At 42.2% G+C, this 18,288-nt stretch overlaps 1 protein-coding gene across 3 annotated transcripts in view; it reads left to right on the top strand.

The window, feature by feature from the left end:
- ATP8A2 (ATPase phospholipid transporting 8A2) overlaps positions 1 to 18,288 on the top strand; it is a 700,434-nt gene that overhangs the window by 329,746 nt on the left and 352,400 nt on the right. The gene's annotated exons all lie outside the window — the stretch shown is intronic.

Genomic DNA, 18,288 nt, shown 5'->3' with positions numbered 1-18,288 from the left:
TTTATCTCCTTTAATTTTTTTATTATTACTTCAAAAATTTATTTTTACTGTTGAGAGTGTTACAGATGTCTTCTACTTCCCCCTTTACCCCTTTCTGCCTGGCTGTTATTCCAGTCACAGGTTATACTCATCATCTGAAGCCTCCCTAGCTGGTCAGTGTTCTTATTCCAATCTCTCTTCCATCCTGATGGTGGGTGATCTTCCACAAATGAGTGTGCTGTTTTTATATGCAGAAGCTGGCTTTGCTGGCTCCCTCTAGGTCCAGGGAGGAGGTCCAAATGCTTCTTATGTCCTGCCCTGCTCCCCACCCCAGCATTTTTCTAACTTGTGCTTATGGTTCACTGCACCTCCCAGGCCTCCCAATACTCTGTCCGGATGTGCCAGGCTCAAGGTGATCTTTGTCTGTTTTGTGCCATTGAATGTATTGCTTTCTTTCTCTCCAGGCCTCTCTAACCTTAGAAGCTTATACACATAACTAGAGGCCCGGTGCATGAAATTTGTGCACGGGGGGGGGGGTGTCCGTTGGAGTGATGGTCAATCTGCATATTACTCTTTATTTATCCCAGTGGGATTGGGCCTAAACGGGCAGCCGGACATCCTTCTCACAATCCAGGACTGCTGGCTCCCAACTGCTCACCTGCTTGCCTTCCTGATTGCCCCTAACCGCTTCTGCGTGCCAGCCTGATCACCCCCTAACCACTACCCAGCCAGCCTGATTGATGCCTAACTGCTCCCCTGCCAGCCTATTTGCCCCTAACTGCCTTCCCCTGCAGGTCTGGTCACCCCTAACTGCCCTCCCCTGCAGGCTTGGTAACTCCTAACTGCCCTCCCCTGCAGGCCTGGTACCTCCCAATTGCTCTCCCCTGCAGGCCTGAGTCCCTCCCAACTGCCTTTCCCTGCAGGCCTGATCGCTCACAACTGCCCTCCCTTGTAGGCCTGGTCCCTCCCAACTGCCCTCCTTTGCTGGCCATCTTGTGTCCACATGGGGGCAGGATCTTTGACCATATGGGGGCACCCATCTTGTGTGTTGGAGTGATGGTCAATCTGCATATTACTCTTTTATTAGGTAGGATAGAGGCCTGGTGCACAGGTGGGGGCCAGCTGGTTTGCCCTGAAGGATGTCCCGGATCAGGGTGGGGGGTTCCCTTGGGGTGTGAGGCGGCCTGGGCGAGGGGCCTGTGGTGGTTTGCAGACCGGCCACGCCCCCTGGCGACCCAAGCAGAGGCCCTGGGATCTGGGGTTTATTTATCTTCTACAATTGAAACTTTGTAGCCTGGAGCGGAGCCAAGCCTTCTGCTTGCTCCATGGCGGCAGCCATTTTTTTTTGGATTTATGTGTCTTTTATAATTGAAACTTTGTAGCCTTAAGCGGAGGCCTGGGCCGGCCAGGGTGTGGGGAAAGCTTGGCTTCCTCCATCACTGGGGGCAACCCTAGCCTCCTGCTCTTTCCAGCTCCATGGCTGCCGTCATTTCTGTTTGGGTTTATGTATCTTCTATCATTGAAACTTTGTAGCCTTGAGTGGAGGCCTAGGCCAGCAAGGGCAGGCGGAAAGCTTGGCTTCCTCCATTGCCGGGGAAACCCAAGCCTCCCTCCTGCTCTCTGTGGCCGTAGCCATCTTGGTTGGCTATGGCTTGTGGGTGTAGCAGAGTGATGGTTAATTTGCATATTACTCTTTTATTATATAGGATAGGCCTTAATGGTTAAAGGTTAATTAAAGGATTTTTTCCCCTCTACATTTTAGTGTAAACTTCTGTCCTCCATTACCTTGACTCCTAGCCAGCCTGGGTAGAAGAGACTGATGAGGAGTGCCTCGGTCTGCACCAGGGCCCAACCTCACCTACTGCTGGTGGGTTAGCAGTGCTGTACAACTTGGGGAGCCTCTGGCCAGGTGTATGTGATGAGGTTTTGCCCTCCGAAATCAGTGTGGAGGTTTCCAGTGGAAATGAGTCCTTTTCTATATTTTCACATATTTATTTTTAAAATTATATAGAACTAGAGGCCCGGTGCATGAAATTTGTGCATGGGGGAGGGGTGTCCCTCAACTCAGCCTGCACCATCTCCAATCTGGGACCCCTTGGGGGATGTCTGACTGCCAATTTAGGCCTGAGCCCTGCAGGATCAGGCCTAAACTGGCAGTCGGACATCCCTCTCGCAATCTGGGACCACTGGCTCCTAACCACTCACCTGCCTGCCTGCCTGATTGCCCCTAACCACTCTGCATGCCAGCCTGATAGCCCCCTAACCACTCCCCTGGCAGCCTGATTTACGCCTAACTCCTCCCCTGCCGGCATGATCGTCCCCGACTGCCCTCCCCTGCTGGCCCAATCTCTCCCAACTGCCTTCCCCTGTGGGGCTGAGGGGACTGGAGGACTCCATCTGGATGAGGCGGGGCTGAGGGGACTGGGGGACTGAGGCTGGATGAGGCAGGGCTGAGGGGACTGGGTGCCACTATCTTGTGGCTGTGGGCACTGCCATCTTGTGAGGGCGTGATGGTAAATTAGCATGTTCCCTCTTTATTAGATAGGATAGGGTCTGCCACTGACTTTAGTAACTGGAGACTATCATTTGGAAAGTATTCCCATTTTAAGTGTGAATAGTGTTCCATATAAACATGAGACATTTTTCTTAAAAAGCTGTTCTTTCCTGTCACATAACTCTCTCTATATCCCACCCCCAACTCTACTCATTCAAGGAATATTGAAGAGGTCAAAGTGGCCCATTTGGTTGGCTCTTTCTACAACCATACCCATGGTTGCTCAGCTGCAGCCTGGGGACCTGTGGGTGACAGCCAGTCCCAGACCTTTGTGCCAGCACTTTTAGTAGGTGCCAGATCTGAGCCCAGGGCCCATTTTCTTCATGTGGTTACAGTCTTCACAGATTTGCACAGGCTGTAGCTGCCACACAGGCATTTGGAATTTTTTGTAGAGATCTGCTTTCACTAGTTCTCTTTCAGAAATTCTTTACCATTTTTGTTGTTTGCACAAATCCATATACAGTCTGGGTGCATTGTAATTCCTCTAAGAGCCAAGAAGACTTTAGAAGTAGTAAATGCAGTGGCTGTATTATCAAAATATTAAAGTAAAAAGTTTGAATCCCCAGGGAATTAACTATTTAAGATTATGTTCATTTTCTTACATGGAATTTGTAAGGTTTATTGTAAAAGTTAGTATCAGTTTTTGAAGAAACTGGTTTTATCATATAGCAAATAAGTAGTTCAAGAACTGAAATGATTTTGCGTTGCTTATGGTGGCTTCCTGTGATGACATAACAGATACTAGCATTTATCACTGTGAAGCAAATGCAGATCTTTAGTTTGCAATTGGTATTTTACCTTTTTGTGTGAGATTCATCACACTCTGTCTTCCTTCCTTCATACCTGACATGTGACCTAACTGCATACATAGTTCATTTAAAACACTCTGCAAACTGTCTAGGAATTATATTCTGCAGTAGTTTCTTTCTAAATCTATAAACTTGATCACCATTGTGTTTGGCTTGGACACTTTATAATTCCTTCAAGAATCAAGGAGACTTTAGAAATAGTAAGTGCAATGGCTATATATTTGAGGTGTTAATAAACATTAAAAACTTAAATCCCTGAAGATCAGGAAATTAATTAAGCTAAGGTTGTTATGTTCATAGTAAAATTATTCCTAGTTAATGTGATGATATTAAATGTGGCAGTGATTTGTGGTGTCCCCAAGTATAGAGTGATTTTCATCTGAACAAATGTGTGACAAGCACTGGGATTGTGGAGACTTATTTTATACACATCAGAGTGATCACTTACAAATGCTGATTTTACCTTCTTCTTGCCGGAGAGTGAAACTTTGAAATCATATCTCCTAGTAAAGGATTATCTACTGTAAGAAGAATTTCACATTCTAAAAAATTACAGAAAGGATTCTCATAGCTGAGGTTCAAATAGCAAATGCTTCTTTAAGGATATACCTTTTTTTGATACTTTATTCTACACAGCTATTTAAGAATATATTTGTTTAGCCTGTAAAAGAATTCCTAGTACTAAAATCTAGAGTTTTGGAAGAAAATAAGTTAAGCACATTAGGTTTGCATTTAATATTTTTGAGAAGTGTAAAAAATACATATTTCCAGGGAATTTTTTAACCTCAATTATTAGAGCTCTGTCACAACTGTTAGTCAAATTTTTTTTCAATAAGTGGTGGTGATTTATAGTTTTCACACTTTCTAGGCTCTGAAGCCTAAGTGAATAAATAGTCTCTTTCTTATAAATGATACTATTCATTAGCAGCTGCTGCCTGGCTTCTTTCATACTCCCCACTTCCTGAGTCTCTCTTCTGACATTAGCTGAGATTCCTTTTCAGGAAAATGCGGTACTTTTAGAGATATGAGATGTAAAAAGGAAAAAAGAAACTGAAAAATAGGGTATCACAGCTACCCTGGAGAGAGGTTCTTGGGGTGGCTTCTGTCCACAGGTGTTATTACCCTACAGAGAAATGTTGCTGGTGTACTACTTGAATTATTCCACTTCACTTAGTTGTATGCCTTTAAACCCCAAAAACCAGAAATTTATTTACTTTATTAAGCATTAAAAGATATTCACACCATTAATTATTTATGAAATGCATATTAAAACTACTAAATGTAACAATACATACCCATTAGAATGGATAAAGTTTAAAAGACTGACGATGCAAGTGTTGACAAGGATAGGAGTAGCTAGAAAGCTCAGACAGGATTGGTGAGAATGTGACCTCATATAACCACTTTGGAAAATAGTCTGACAGTTTCTGTAAAGTTAAAAATACACTTGCTCTGCATGTATCTGCATAGATGATATGACAAAGTGGTTCCAATCTTATGATATATCTACCCAAGAAGAAAAAAAACATATGGCCACACAAAGACTAGGATACAAATATTTATAGTAGACTTATTCACAATATCCTAAAACTGGAAATAAGCCAAATGTGTACTAATGGGTGAATGGATAAATCAGTTTTGGTATGTTCATAGATTGGAATACTGCTTGGAAACAAAAAGGAATAAACTATTGGTAAGTGCAGCAGCACTGGACAAATCTCAAAGCATTAGTCTAAATGAATAGGCCAGACAACAAGGACTGTAAATGTGACTATTTATATGGCATTCTAGAAGAGGCAAAGCTCTAGTGGCAGACATAGATGGACAATTATGAGGGGATGGGGTTGCCTGCAGAATGGCAGGAGAGAACGTTTTTGGGTGATGGAAATGTTTTCTATCCTATATAATAAAAGGGTAATATGCAAATAGGCTAAATGGCAGAATAACCGAACAACCAATCAAAGTGTAATATGCTAATGATATACTAAGGCGGCTCAACTGCTGACCACCAGGGGGCAGACAGTTGACTGGTCAACCAGTGGCTATGACGTGCACTGACCACCAAGGGGCAGATGCTCCAACCGGTAGGTTAGCTTGCTGCTAGGGTCCGGCCGATGGGGACTGAGCTAGAGGGGCCAGACATGCCCTGGAGTCCTCCTGCAGTCCCTCCCTGGCCCCGATCGGGCACTGGTGGGGTCCCTCCCTCAGCCTGGCCTGTGCCCTCTCTTAATCCCGGACCCCTTGGGGGATGTCAGAGAGCCGGTTTCAGCCCCATCCTGCAGGCCACTCCCCTCTCCTGATCGGGACTGATTGGGCGCGAGCCCGCAGGAGAGCAGGTAGGAGTTGCAGCCGGCGTTGGACTGCGGGTTTTGGCCCGATCCCTGCAGGTCACCCAGAGGGACTCCACCCATGCATGAATTCATGCACCAGGCCTCTAATCTTCAGTAAGGGAGAGATTACATGACTGTATACCTTTGGCAAAACTCATTGAGTTATACACTTAAAATGGCTCAATTTTATGTGAACTATAAACTCAATGAAGCTGATTAACCAAAAACAAAACAAAACAAAGGAAATTTTTGTGGAAGTTTATATGCTGGTGTGAATTCAGTAAATTTGGGGTTGTTTTATTCTGAGAAGATTAGAATTTTTATCAGAAATTGAAATATCTTGTGGGAGGTAGAGATGACCAGTTTAGAGAAATGTCTGATGGGGGTAGAGGGAAAAGGTGACCTGAGGGTACCAGATAGGCACCTGGGTGCTTGTAAGCAAGAGGCCACATTATCTCTTGAGATTGTTTGCTTAATGACTGTGAGATATCTTATCTGCCTTGAATTATTAAATAGGATATCCTAGAAATGTTACACATTTTACAGAGATTTCTCTTATCTACTAATGAACTCTGAATTTAGAGATATTTATAGATTAAAGCAAATCAACATCCAGAACAAAAGGCAATCGGCTCTGCTGGCACCAGCAGCTGGCAGTAGAGACCATGTGGAATTATCATGATTTCAGCCTTGACCTTCTTTATTAGCCTACAATGGGTTTGCTGGATTTGTACTTTGTTTATAAGTTTGTGAAACTTAAGACAAAGAGGGGCCAGACATGCCCTGGAGTCCTCCTGTAGTCCAACGCCGGCTGCAACTCCTACCTGCTCTCCTGCGGGCTCGCGCCCAATCAGTCCCGATCAGGAGAGGGGAGTGGCCTGCAGGATGGGGCTGAAACCGGCTCTCTGACATCCCCCAAGGGGTCCGGGATTAAGAGAGGGCACAGGCCAGGCTGAGGGAGGGACCCCACCAGTGCCCGATCGGGGCCAGGGAGGGACTGCAGGAGGACTCCAGGGCATGTCTGGCCCCTCTTTGTCTTAAGTTTCACAAACTTATAAACCCATTAAGGTCCAGAAGTTCAAAAGTATTGAGAGTCAATGCTATTAAGAAAGAGGTGTGATTATATTGGAAATAAAAATGACAGCAAAAAAAAAAAAAAGAAAAGAAAGAGGTGGGAATATAGTGAATGGGTGAGGAAAGATGCACCTGACAGTTGGCAAAGGACAAGAAAAGTAGACAGATGACATGGTAAAAACAAAACGATTCTGAACTCATGGTCTTGAGGATGAGCATTATTGTTAGATACTTACTAGCCCAAGGTTAATTCAGGAGAAGGGAGTTGGCGCTTGAACTTGAAGGCTAAACATGATTTGGTTGAATTGCTGCTTGTGAAACTTGAACCATCCTGGTTTTCAGCATCATCAGCTCTGAGCCCATTGGAATTTGCACAACATCAAAGTGAAGGCCGAGGCAGCTGCTGCTACCATGGCGTCTAAGAAATTCCTTATGATGCTGCCAAGCTCACAGAGAGGGAGAGGGTTACCTGCTTCAGCAATTCAGTGTTGCTGGAACTATTTAATTTTGGAGAAAGATTCCTGCTATTTGCAAATTGGTAGAAATGCATCCAGGTTCCAGAAATTTTAATGTATCCTGGCGTGTTTATTAAATCCAAAAAGTGATTAATGGTAGAACCAACCACCTTTCAGATCCCATCTGCTCATAAGGCTGAGCAGGTTGCACTTCAACTTTACTTCAGGGCCTATCATATGAACCTCTGATCTCTTAATCAGCAGATGGACAACCATTTCCTGAGGTCACACAGTAGTACTATGTACAATATTTAGATAATTATATTTTAGAAACAAAAAATGCAAAGGCAAGTGCTGACCTTAATGATAAAAATGTGGGTTCACAATATAGCACAACCGTGAGAAAGGTGGGCAGTTGGCAGGGCTAAGGGGTCAACCTGTAGTTACAATCACTCACTTTGACATGAAATTTTGTGTTTTTAATTGTGAAGGAAAGTAAATTTGTATAACACGTATGAAAAGCTGGAAATAAATATTTTAATATTAATTTCTAAAAGGCAAATTGTAACGAAAGATTTTAGAATGTTTTGTATCTTCTGGGAATGAAACCCCCAGCCCCAACTCCCTACACCCCTCATAACAGCTAAGTCCATTGTAACTTTTAGTAATTGGCTTTTTATTAAAATAAGAAACTGCAGTATAATTTTAGCGACTAAGCTAAATAGGCATTAATAGGCTCTGAGATCCAACCGCAATTTGTAACATCATTCCTTTGGGAAAATGGATTCTAAGTGCCCAATAACTAACTTACAAATAGACTTTTGAATCATAGTCCATTTGAGAATAAGGAACTGTTTGTGATAGTAATACCTTCAATTGGCTTGCTTGAGAACTGCACAGAAGGGACCTATATTCTGCCACACATGTGTAATGAACCCAGCTAGTCTGGGTTTGATCAAAGATTATTGCTGAGTGGGCATTGAAAGCATAGGACTTAAAACCTAAGTAAAGGCTGGAAATGGCGTTATAAGGATGGGTCTGGAGAGGTTTTAGTAGTAGGAAAGGTTTTCAATCTCAAAGGCAAAGGTGTGATTCTGAATAGATGAAGCAAGGGAAGAACAAGATGGAAAATAGATAAAAAGGGAGGTTAGGAGCAGAGAAAGCTTAAGACAAAAAGGCCAGGATACAAGGAATAAGAAAGACCGAGAGCCAAGAATTTTTAAGGAAATTATAACACAAATTGTACCAGGAGGTCAGACAAATAGATGCCTCCAAGACCTGTAAATGATCTCTTAAAGATATTACAATGCATGTTTAAAATCACAAGTTACACATGTCAATTCATTTATGAAGTCAGCATGTTAATTGAGCACTTACTATGGGTTAGTATGATCGGAGGTTGGCAATGCAAGTTTCTGCCTTCATGGAACTTACAATTTAGTATAATAGCCAACCATTTAAAATGAGCCAAAGCAGGCTAGGATATAATGGTGGTGATATCTAGGATCTACCTATAAGCGGAATATTAGATTTTCATTATTTCATTTTTAACTTTGTGTATTGTAATATTTATGGGGGGCGATAGAAGAACATGTATTCTTGGTATTTATTGTTTTTTATCACCATGGGAGCATAGTAGGTACTCTGATAACGGATAATTATATCTTGGTTGGCTGATTATAATAGGTTTGACTCATGTGTCTGGAGTGGGAGATAAAAGTTGGGGGAGAGAAAAAGGAAGGAAGGAAGGAAGGAAGGAAGGAAGGAAGGAAGGAAGGAAGGAAGGAAGGAAGGAAGGAAGGAAGGAAGGAAGGAAGGAAGGAGTTCCCTGTCTCTTCTTATAAGGGCAATAATTGAATCACGGGGGCTCCACCCTCATGATGCAATCACCTTCCAAAGACCCCATCTCCAAACACATTGGGGTTTGGGCATTCAATGACTTTTGGAAGGTTCACAAACATTCAGTCGATAGCATTTTTCATGGTTCAACTTGACAGCATTTAAACTCGATATCACCCATGTTTCTCAGGTCACAGTGGGCTATGGCATAGTAAGAGGCTCTCAGGAAGAGCCTCTCTCGATGATATGCCTGCCAGGGGTCAATGTGTGGTGGACACATCCTCTCTGGCCCCACCTGCTGCTGCTAAAACTCCATCTTCCTTTCAGGTCCTTCCCTATAATTTTTGGGGGGAAGGAGGAGATTGCAGATGTCACAGGAACATAATTTTCTGTTACCATATTTCTGCCACTTGTATTCCCAGTGCTCTGGCTGGTCCTGGTGATACCCTCCCTACTCATGCCCCAGAGCCTCACACACTGACAGGTGGACAACCACCAAAATTTTGGGACTCTCCACTCCTCCTCCAGCTGAGAAAGAAGTGCCCTCAGTGTCCAGTCTATCCCCATGCATGCTCCAGAAATAACCCAAGTAGAGAAAGTCTCTACATATCTCCATGGGTACTAAGCACCCTTAAAAAATCACAAGCAGTGGTTACCACATCTTAGATTTTTATCCTTTACCTTTTCCTTCAAAAATCAATGGGGGAGGTACATAGGAGTAAAGGACACTGGACTAGATTCTGCCTCCGTGGCAGCACTGGCATGTTGTCCTGTACCAAAACTGTGTACCTTGACTCATTCCTATTCCCCAGGAGGATTTTCTGTCTGCCACACATTCACCCTACAGGTACACCCTCCAGAATTGCCCAGACTTGTCTGAGTTCCCTGGTGGACACACCCAGGCTGCCAAGCTGGGATTTCCCTAAGTGGATGGAATTTCTCCTCTCAATCAAAATTCTAAAGGTCAGGCTCTTTATACAGATAAGGTACACGTAGATGTTTGCATAGATGTTTTGTTTGACATTTGGAATTACTCAATTAAGAATAAGTATAAAGTTTCCTTTATCTTAATTTTTAGTAAAAGTCAATTTAACTTTTATTCTTAGAGTACTTTTCTATCAATTGTTCTTCTATCATTACATTGACAAAGAAAGCAATGTTTATGATGACGTTTCTCCTCCAGCTGAGAAAGAAGTGCCCTCGGTGTCCAGTCTATCCAGTCTATTTGCTGCATGAAGTAGCTGAAGTGTGGATTTCCCTTAATATAGGAAATCCTTAATGATTAAATAGTATCAGAGGAAGAATGAATTTCATGAGCCCAGTCCTAAGTAGGTTACATTGTAGAGCTCATTTGTTCATAACAAAAGTGCTATCAAGTAAATTTTCTTAGCTCTATTTTACATATGAGAAAATCATAATTTAAACAGGTTAAATAGTTTGCCTAAGGTCACAGAGGTATACATGGAGATTTAGGACTAGACACCAGGCTATCTAAACCTAGAACAAGGGCTTTAGAAACAATCATGCCTTAAATACAACTTTCTGATATTGCTAAGTGTCTCTTGTTGAGAATGAAACTGAACAGAAAGACAGTATAACCTATTTCTACTTTGTGATGATAGCTGATCCTCAATTTAACAATGGGTAGAAGGATTCCTGCTCATTCAGCTCACTTCTTTAAGACTGTAATTTATGTTATCATAAAATAAATTACATGCAAAAATGTAACTTAGTAGTCAAAGGATAGTTGTCCAGACAAAATAATTTCAGCAGACTGTTGTGCTTCCCTGATTAACTCAATCCAGATTTTTTTTTTTATTATAAGCCAAAAATTGCCTTCCTATATTTGAACCAGATATTTTGTTCATAGTCATAAAAACACTGGGAAAAAATCAGGACATCATTTTTTTTAATCTTAAGAATGGTTCTATACTTTAATTTAATTTGATAATAGACATTGCACCAAGCTGGTATAATATTTTAAAAGGTATTGGTAGTTTAACTTGATTAGATGCTTTGTATAACATGAAAAAATAATCAGTTTTCTTTTAAATTAATCTGATGATCCAAAGAGAGAAATGATTTAATCTGAAGATCTCAGCAGAGACTAGAAATTAATCTTTTGTGTTATATTTATATAGGCTAATATTTCTAGGTTGCTTTAAAAATTACCTTGTGCAAGCTGGGAAATGCTTGCCATTTAAAATCAGCAACATAGAATGAGGAAGAGAGTGTGAGTGAGTGAGGGAGTGAAAAGGGAGTGTGTGTGTGTGTGTGTGTGTGTGTGTGTGTGTGTGTGTGTGTGTGAGTGACAGTTAGATCCTGCAGGAGTCTCAGGGCTGGCAGTTCGGGTTATACTAGACAGGAAGCCCCTGCTACAGCTGCAAGCACTCCCGGGGTCCTGGCTTTGGCACAGAAACCACACCATCTTGAAGGGGAGAGCTACTGTGACTAGGAGCCCAGCCTCACCATCACCCACACTGACCTCAGACACCTATAGGATCCTACAGCTACTCTGGCCAAAGACCTGCTACCTCATCTGAAGACCCGCAGACTCTGGTACTCCAGCCCACCTGGCACTACCTGGTGCCTGGACTCCTGTGAGTTCCAGAGTGTGCTCCTTTCCCACCAAGCCAGTTAGACGCCTGGGCCCTCCAAAGAGTCTCAGAGTGTGCAGCCCTCCTGCCAAACCCACCAATTCAGCCACAGGCCTGGCACTACCTGGTGCCTGGACCCTCTGCTGAGTCTGGGAGTACACAACCCTACCGCCAAGCCCGCTGCTCCAGCCACAAGCCCCGCAAAACTCAGCACCTGGACCCTGCAGTGAGAGCCAAAATGGGAAGACAAAGAAACAATCCCCAAAGGAAAGAAAAGGAGACCCCCCCCCCCGAAAAAAAAAAAACCCAACAAAACTAAATGAAATGGAGGCATGCAATATGTCAGAAAAAGAATTCAGAGTAAGGGTCATACAGTTCATAAACTGGTCGGATGAGAAAATCAACAACTTATGTAAAAATCAAGAGGAAATGAAGAATGATATAGCTACAATAAAAAACACAATGGAGCCGAAACTAGTTTGGCTCAGTGGATAGAGCGTCGGCCTGCGGACTGAAGGGTCCCGGGTTTGATTCCGGTCAAAGGCATGTACCTTGGTTGCAGGCACATCCCCAGTAGGGGGTGTGCAGGAGGCAGCTGATCGATGTTTCTCTCTCATCGATGTTTCTAACTCTCTATCCCTCTCCCTTCCTCTCTGTAAAAAATCAATAAAAAATATATTTTTTAAAAAAGAAAAACACAATGGAAGGAGACAGGGCAAGAAAACAAACCCAATCTGAACAGCAGAAAAAATTGGAGAATTGGAGAAAAAAAATAGAAAGGAGGAGGAAAGCCTAAGGAAGGTTTGGGACAACATGACACAAAGTAACATATATATAATAGGGCTGCCACAAGGAAAAGACAGGAGCAAGGATTAGAAAACCTATTTGAAGAAATAATGACAGAAAATTTCCCTGATTTGGGGAAGAAAAAGTCACACAAGCATAGAGAGTCCCAAACAAGATTAACCCCAAAAGACCCACACCAAGACACATTGGCAAATGTTAATGACAAAGAGAAAATTTTAGAAGCTGCAAGAGAGAGACAGAGAGTTACCTAAAGGGATCTCCCATTAGATTATCAAATGATTTATCAACAGAAATACACCAGGCCAGAAGGGAATGGAATGAAGTATACAGAGTGATGCAAAGCAAGGGACTGAATCCTAGAATACTCTATCCAGCAAGGCAATCAATCAAAATTGAAGGAGAAATCAGGAGCTTCACAGACAAAAAAAGGCTAAGGGAGTTTATCACTACCAAGCCAGCGATGCAAAAAATGCTGCAGGTAATGTTGTAAAAAGAAGAAATAAAAAGGGAAGAAGGAACACAGACATAAAGAATAAAAATGGCTACAAACAAGTTCCTATCAACAATAACCTTAAAAGTAAGTGGATTAAATGCCCCAATCAAGACATCGAGTGGCTGAGTGAATAAGAAAACATGACCCATATATATGCTGTCTACAAAAGAATCACCTCAGAATAAAGGACTCACACAAACTGAAAGTGAAGGGATGGAAAAACATTTTTCAGGCAAATGGAAATGAAAAAAAAAAAAAAGCTGGGGTAGCAATACTTATATCTGACAAAATAGACCTCAAAGTGAACGCCGTAACAAGAGATACAGAAGGCCACTTTATAATACTAAAGGGCTTATTACAACAGGAGGATATAACTCTGGTAAACATATATGCACCCAATGTAGGAGCACCCAAATACATAAAAAAACTTCTGGAAGATATCAAGGGAGAGATTAATAGCAATATAATCATAGTAGGGGACTTTAATACCCCATTGTCATCATTGGATAAATCCTTAGGACAAAAAATCAGCAAAGAAACAGCAATCCTAAATGACTCACTAGGGATGCCAGACATTTGGATTTAATTGACATCTTCAGAACATTTCACCCCAAAGCTACAGAACATACATTCTTCTCAAGTCTACTTGGGACATTTTCAATGATAGATCACATATTGGGACACAAGAAAAGTCTCTTCAGATTCAAGAAGATTGAAATCATATCAAGCATCTTCTCAGATCACAATGTCATAATATTAGAAATACTGGGTGTACTGGTTAATAATGCGGATTTTTTTTCAATAGATGGAGTTACAAATATGTTAATATATATGCGATTTGATATATATGCCATTTTGTTGTATTGACAACAAGCTTCAAAACTTCATATGTCAAATTTGCTGAAGGTGTTAACATCATAGATAATTTTACACTTAAAAATGTCAAATTTCATGCCAAAAATGAGTATTTGTGGGAAGTTTTAATTCATTACTTTATTTTGAAGAAAAAGTTATTGTATACTCTGGGAAGCTTAAGGTGAACATGCTCCATCTCAAAATACTTGTGAATGCTGGTTTAAACGCTTTAAAAGGAATGATTTCAATGTGAAAGACAAAGATGTCCAGGTTAAACAAAAAAGTTTGAAGACCAACAATTACAAGCATTATTGGATGAAGATGTATGCCAAACTCAAAAACAACTTGCAGAAAGAGTAAACGTTGCTAAGCAAACAATTTCCATCGTTTACAAGCAATGGGAAAGATTTTAAAGGAAGGAAAATGTGTGCCACCTCAACTGAACAAAAGACAAATGGAAAACCAAAAAGTCATCAGTAAAATGTTGCTTCAATGTCACGAAAGCAAGTCTTTTTTGCATCGAATTGTGACTGGTGATGAAAAGTGGATTTATTTTGAGAATCCCAAATGCACAAAATCATGGGTTGATCCAGGTCAACCATCAACATTGACTGCAAGGCCAAATTGTTTCAGAAAGAAGACAATGCTCTGCGTTTGGTGGGATCAGGTATGGTGTATATGAGCTTCTAAAATCAGGTGAAACCATTAATACTGATCTCTTCCTACAACAAATAATCAATTTTAACCATGCTTTGATCATAAAACAACCAGAATGGGCCAGAAGACATGGCAAAGTAATGTTTCTTCATGATGACACACCATCACACACTTCAAAACCAGTTAAAGACACATTAAAAGATCTTGCCTGGAAAGTATTAACCCACCTGCTGTATTCACCAGACCTTGCTCCTTCAGATTACTACTTGTTCTGATCGATGGCACATGCACTTTCTGAGCAGCACTTCAAAACATATGAAGAAGTGGAAAATTGGGTCTCTGAATGGTTTGCCTGAATACAAGAAAAATTCTATTGGGACAGTATCCACAGATTACCTGAAAGATGGGGAAATGTGTAGCTGCAATGGACATTACTTTGAATAAAGAACTTTTGATGTTTCTCTTGAAATTATTGTGTTTTCTTTGATTACAAAATCCACTATTATTAACCGGTACATCTAGTATCCTATCTAATAAAAGAGTAATATGCAAATTGACTATCACTCCAAGACACAAGTTGGCTGCCCCCATGTGATCAAAGATGGCTGCCCCCATGTGGACACAAGATGGCCACCACAAGATGGCTGGCAGAGGAGGGCAGTTGTGGGCAATCAGGCCAGCAGGGGAGGGCAGTTAGGGGTGACTGGGCTGGCAGAGGAGGGCAGTTGGGAGGGACCAGGCCTGCAGGGGAGGGCAATTGGGGGGGACCCAGGCCTGCAGGAGAGGGCAGTTGGGGGGACCAGGCCTGCAGGGGATGGCAGTTGGGGGCGATCAGGCCTGTAGGGGAGGGCAGTTAGGGGTGACCCGGCTGACAGAGGAGGGCAGTTGGGAGGGACCCAGCCTGCAGGGGAGGACTGTTGGGGGGGACCCGGCCTGTAGGGGAGGGCCGTTAGGGGGAACCCAGGCCTGCAGGGGAGGGCATTTGGGGGGCACCAGGCTGGCAAGGGAGGGCAGTTAGGGGTTACTGGGCCAGCAGGGGAGGGCACTTGGGGACGACCAGGCCTGCAGGGGAGGGCAGGTAGGGGCAATCGGGCCAGCAGCGGAGCAATTAGGTGTCTATCAGGCTGGCAGGGGAGTGGTTAGGGGGTGATCAGGCTAGCAGGCAGAAGCGGTTAGGGGCAATCAGGCAGGCAGGCAAGTGAGCCAGCAGTCCTGGATTGTGAGAGGAATGTCTGACTGCCTGTTTAGGCCCGATCCCACTGGGATTGGGCCTAAACGGACTGTCGGGCATCCTTTGAGGTGTCCCAGATTGGAGAGGGTGAAGACTGAAGACTGGGCTGAGGGACAACCCCCCCCCCCCCGTGCATGAATTTTGTGCACCGGGCCTCTAGTACTACAATAAAAACAATAAAAAAAATTGAAAAACTTGGAGGCTAAATACCATTTATTAAACAACTAGAGGCCCGGTGCATGAAATTCATGCACCATGGGGAGGAGGTGTCCCTCTGACTGGCCTGCACCCCTCAAAATCTGGGACCCCTCAGGAGATGTCCGACTTCCGGTTTAGGCCCAATCCCGAATCCCTGCAGATCGGGCCTAAACCAGCAGTCGAACATCCCTCTCGCAATCTGGGACCGCTGGCCCCTAATTGCTTGCCTGCCTGTCTGATCACCCCTAACCACCTCTGCCTGCCTGTCTGATCACCCCCAATCGCCTCTGCCTGCCTGATTTCCCCTAAGCACTCTGCCTGCCTGATCGCCCCTAAGCACTCTGCCTGACTGATCACTCCAAACCACTCACCTGCCTGCCTGATGCTCCCTAACCATCTCTGCCTGCCTGGTTGCCCCTAACCACTCTGCCTGCCTTCCTGATTGCCCCTAACTGCTTTCCTGCCTGCTTGATAGCCCCTAACCACTCACTGGGGGGCGGCTGGCTGGGGTGAAGGGCCGTGGTCATTCTGGTCTCTGGTCATTCTGGTCATTTGGCTGTTTCATTCGCTGGGCTTTTATTATATAGGATGATTGGGTTACCAAAGAGAACAAAGAAGAAATAAAAAATATCCTGGAAACAAATGACAATGAAAACACAACAATCCAAAATCTATGCTACAAAGTGAAAGTGGTACTGAGAGGGAAGTGCATAGCTTTATAGGCCTACCTCAAAAAACAAGAAAAAATGGTAATAAATTATCTAATTCTACAATTTAATGAATTAGAAAGAGAGGAACAAGAAAAGCCCAGAGTAAGCAGAAGGAAGGATATAATAAAGATCAGAGCAGAAATAAATGACATAGAGACCAAAAAAAAAACAAGGAAACTAAACAAAAACACAATACAAAAGATAAATAAAACAAAGAACTAGTCCTTTCAAAGGATAAACAAGATTGATGAACCTCTAGCCAGGCTCACTAAGAAGCAAAGAGAGAGGACCCAAATAAACAAAATCAGAAGTGAAAGAGGCAAAATAACAATAGATCCCACAGAAATGTGAAGAATCATAAAAAAATACTGTGAGCAACTCTATCCCAACAAACTGGTCACCCTAGAAGTAATGGACATATTCCTAGAAAAATATGACCTTCAAAACTCAACCAGGAAGAATAAAAAAAATCTTAATAGGCCGATAACTGGAGGAAATTGAAGCAGTAATAATAATAAAAAAAAACTTCCAACAAACAAAAGCCCTGGACCAGACGGCTTCACAGGGGAGTTTTATCAAATATTCAAAGAAGATATAAAAACCTATCCTCCTCAGACTATTCCAAAAAATTCAATAGGAAGCCAAGCTCTTTGTATGAAGCCAGCATTACCCTAATCCCAAAACCAGATAAAGACAATACAAAGAAAAAGAATTACAGGCCAATATCCCTCATGAACATAGATGCCAAAATTCTCAACAAAATTCTAGCAAATTGGATTCAGCATTAAATTAGAAAGATCATACACCATGAAAAAATGGGATTTATTCTGGGGATGCAAGGATGGTACCATATCTGAAAATCAATAAACATAATACACCACATAAACAAATTGAGAGACAAAACCACATAATCATATGAATGGATGAAGAAAAAGCATTTGACAAAAGCCAACACCCTTTCTTGATAAAAACTCTCAGCAAAGTGAGAATAGAGAGATCATACCTCAACATAATAAAAGCCTTATATGATAAACCTATAGCCAACATCATACTTAAAGGGAAAAAACTAAAACCATTTCCCCTAAAAACAGGAGCAAGACATGGATGCCCACTTTCACCACTCCAATTCAACATAGTACTAGAAATACTAGTCATTGTGATCAGACAAGAAGAAGAAATAAAAGGCATCCAAATTGAAAAGAAGAAGTAAAATTGTCATTATTCACAGATGACATGATATTGTATATAGAATATCCTAAAGACTCCATCAAAAAACTACTGGACTGAATAAATGAATTTGTCAATGTAACAGGATATAAAATTAGCACCCAGAAATCTACGGCATTTTTATACATCAGTAATGAACTCACAGAAAGAGAAACTGAAAAAACAATCCCATATACCATTGCAACAATAAAATTAAGATACCTAGGAATAAACTAAGCAGTAAAGGACCTGTATTCAGAAAATTACAGGATGCTGAAAAAAGAGACAGAGGAAGACATGAACAAATGGAAGAATATACAATGTTCTGGGGTTGTAGAATCAACATCATTAAAATGTCCATACTACCCAAAGCAATCCATAGATTTAATGCAATCCCCCTTAAAATACCAATGGCATATTTCAAAGACCTACAACAAACTCTCCAAAAATTCATCTGGAATAAAAAAATACCCCAAATAGCTGCAGCAATCTTG

The sequence above is a fragment of the Plecotus auritus genome (genome assembly GCF_963455305.1).
Source record: "Plecotus auritus genome assembly, chromosome: 3".
Lineage (NCBI taxonomy): Eukaryota > Metazoa > Chordata > Mammalia > Chiroptera > Vespertilionidae > Plecotus > Plecotus auritus.
Note: the sequence above shows the minus strand (reverse complement) of the source record. Positions and strands in the feature narration are given on the sequence as shown.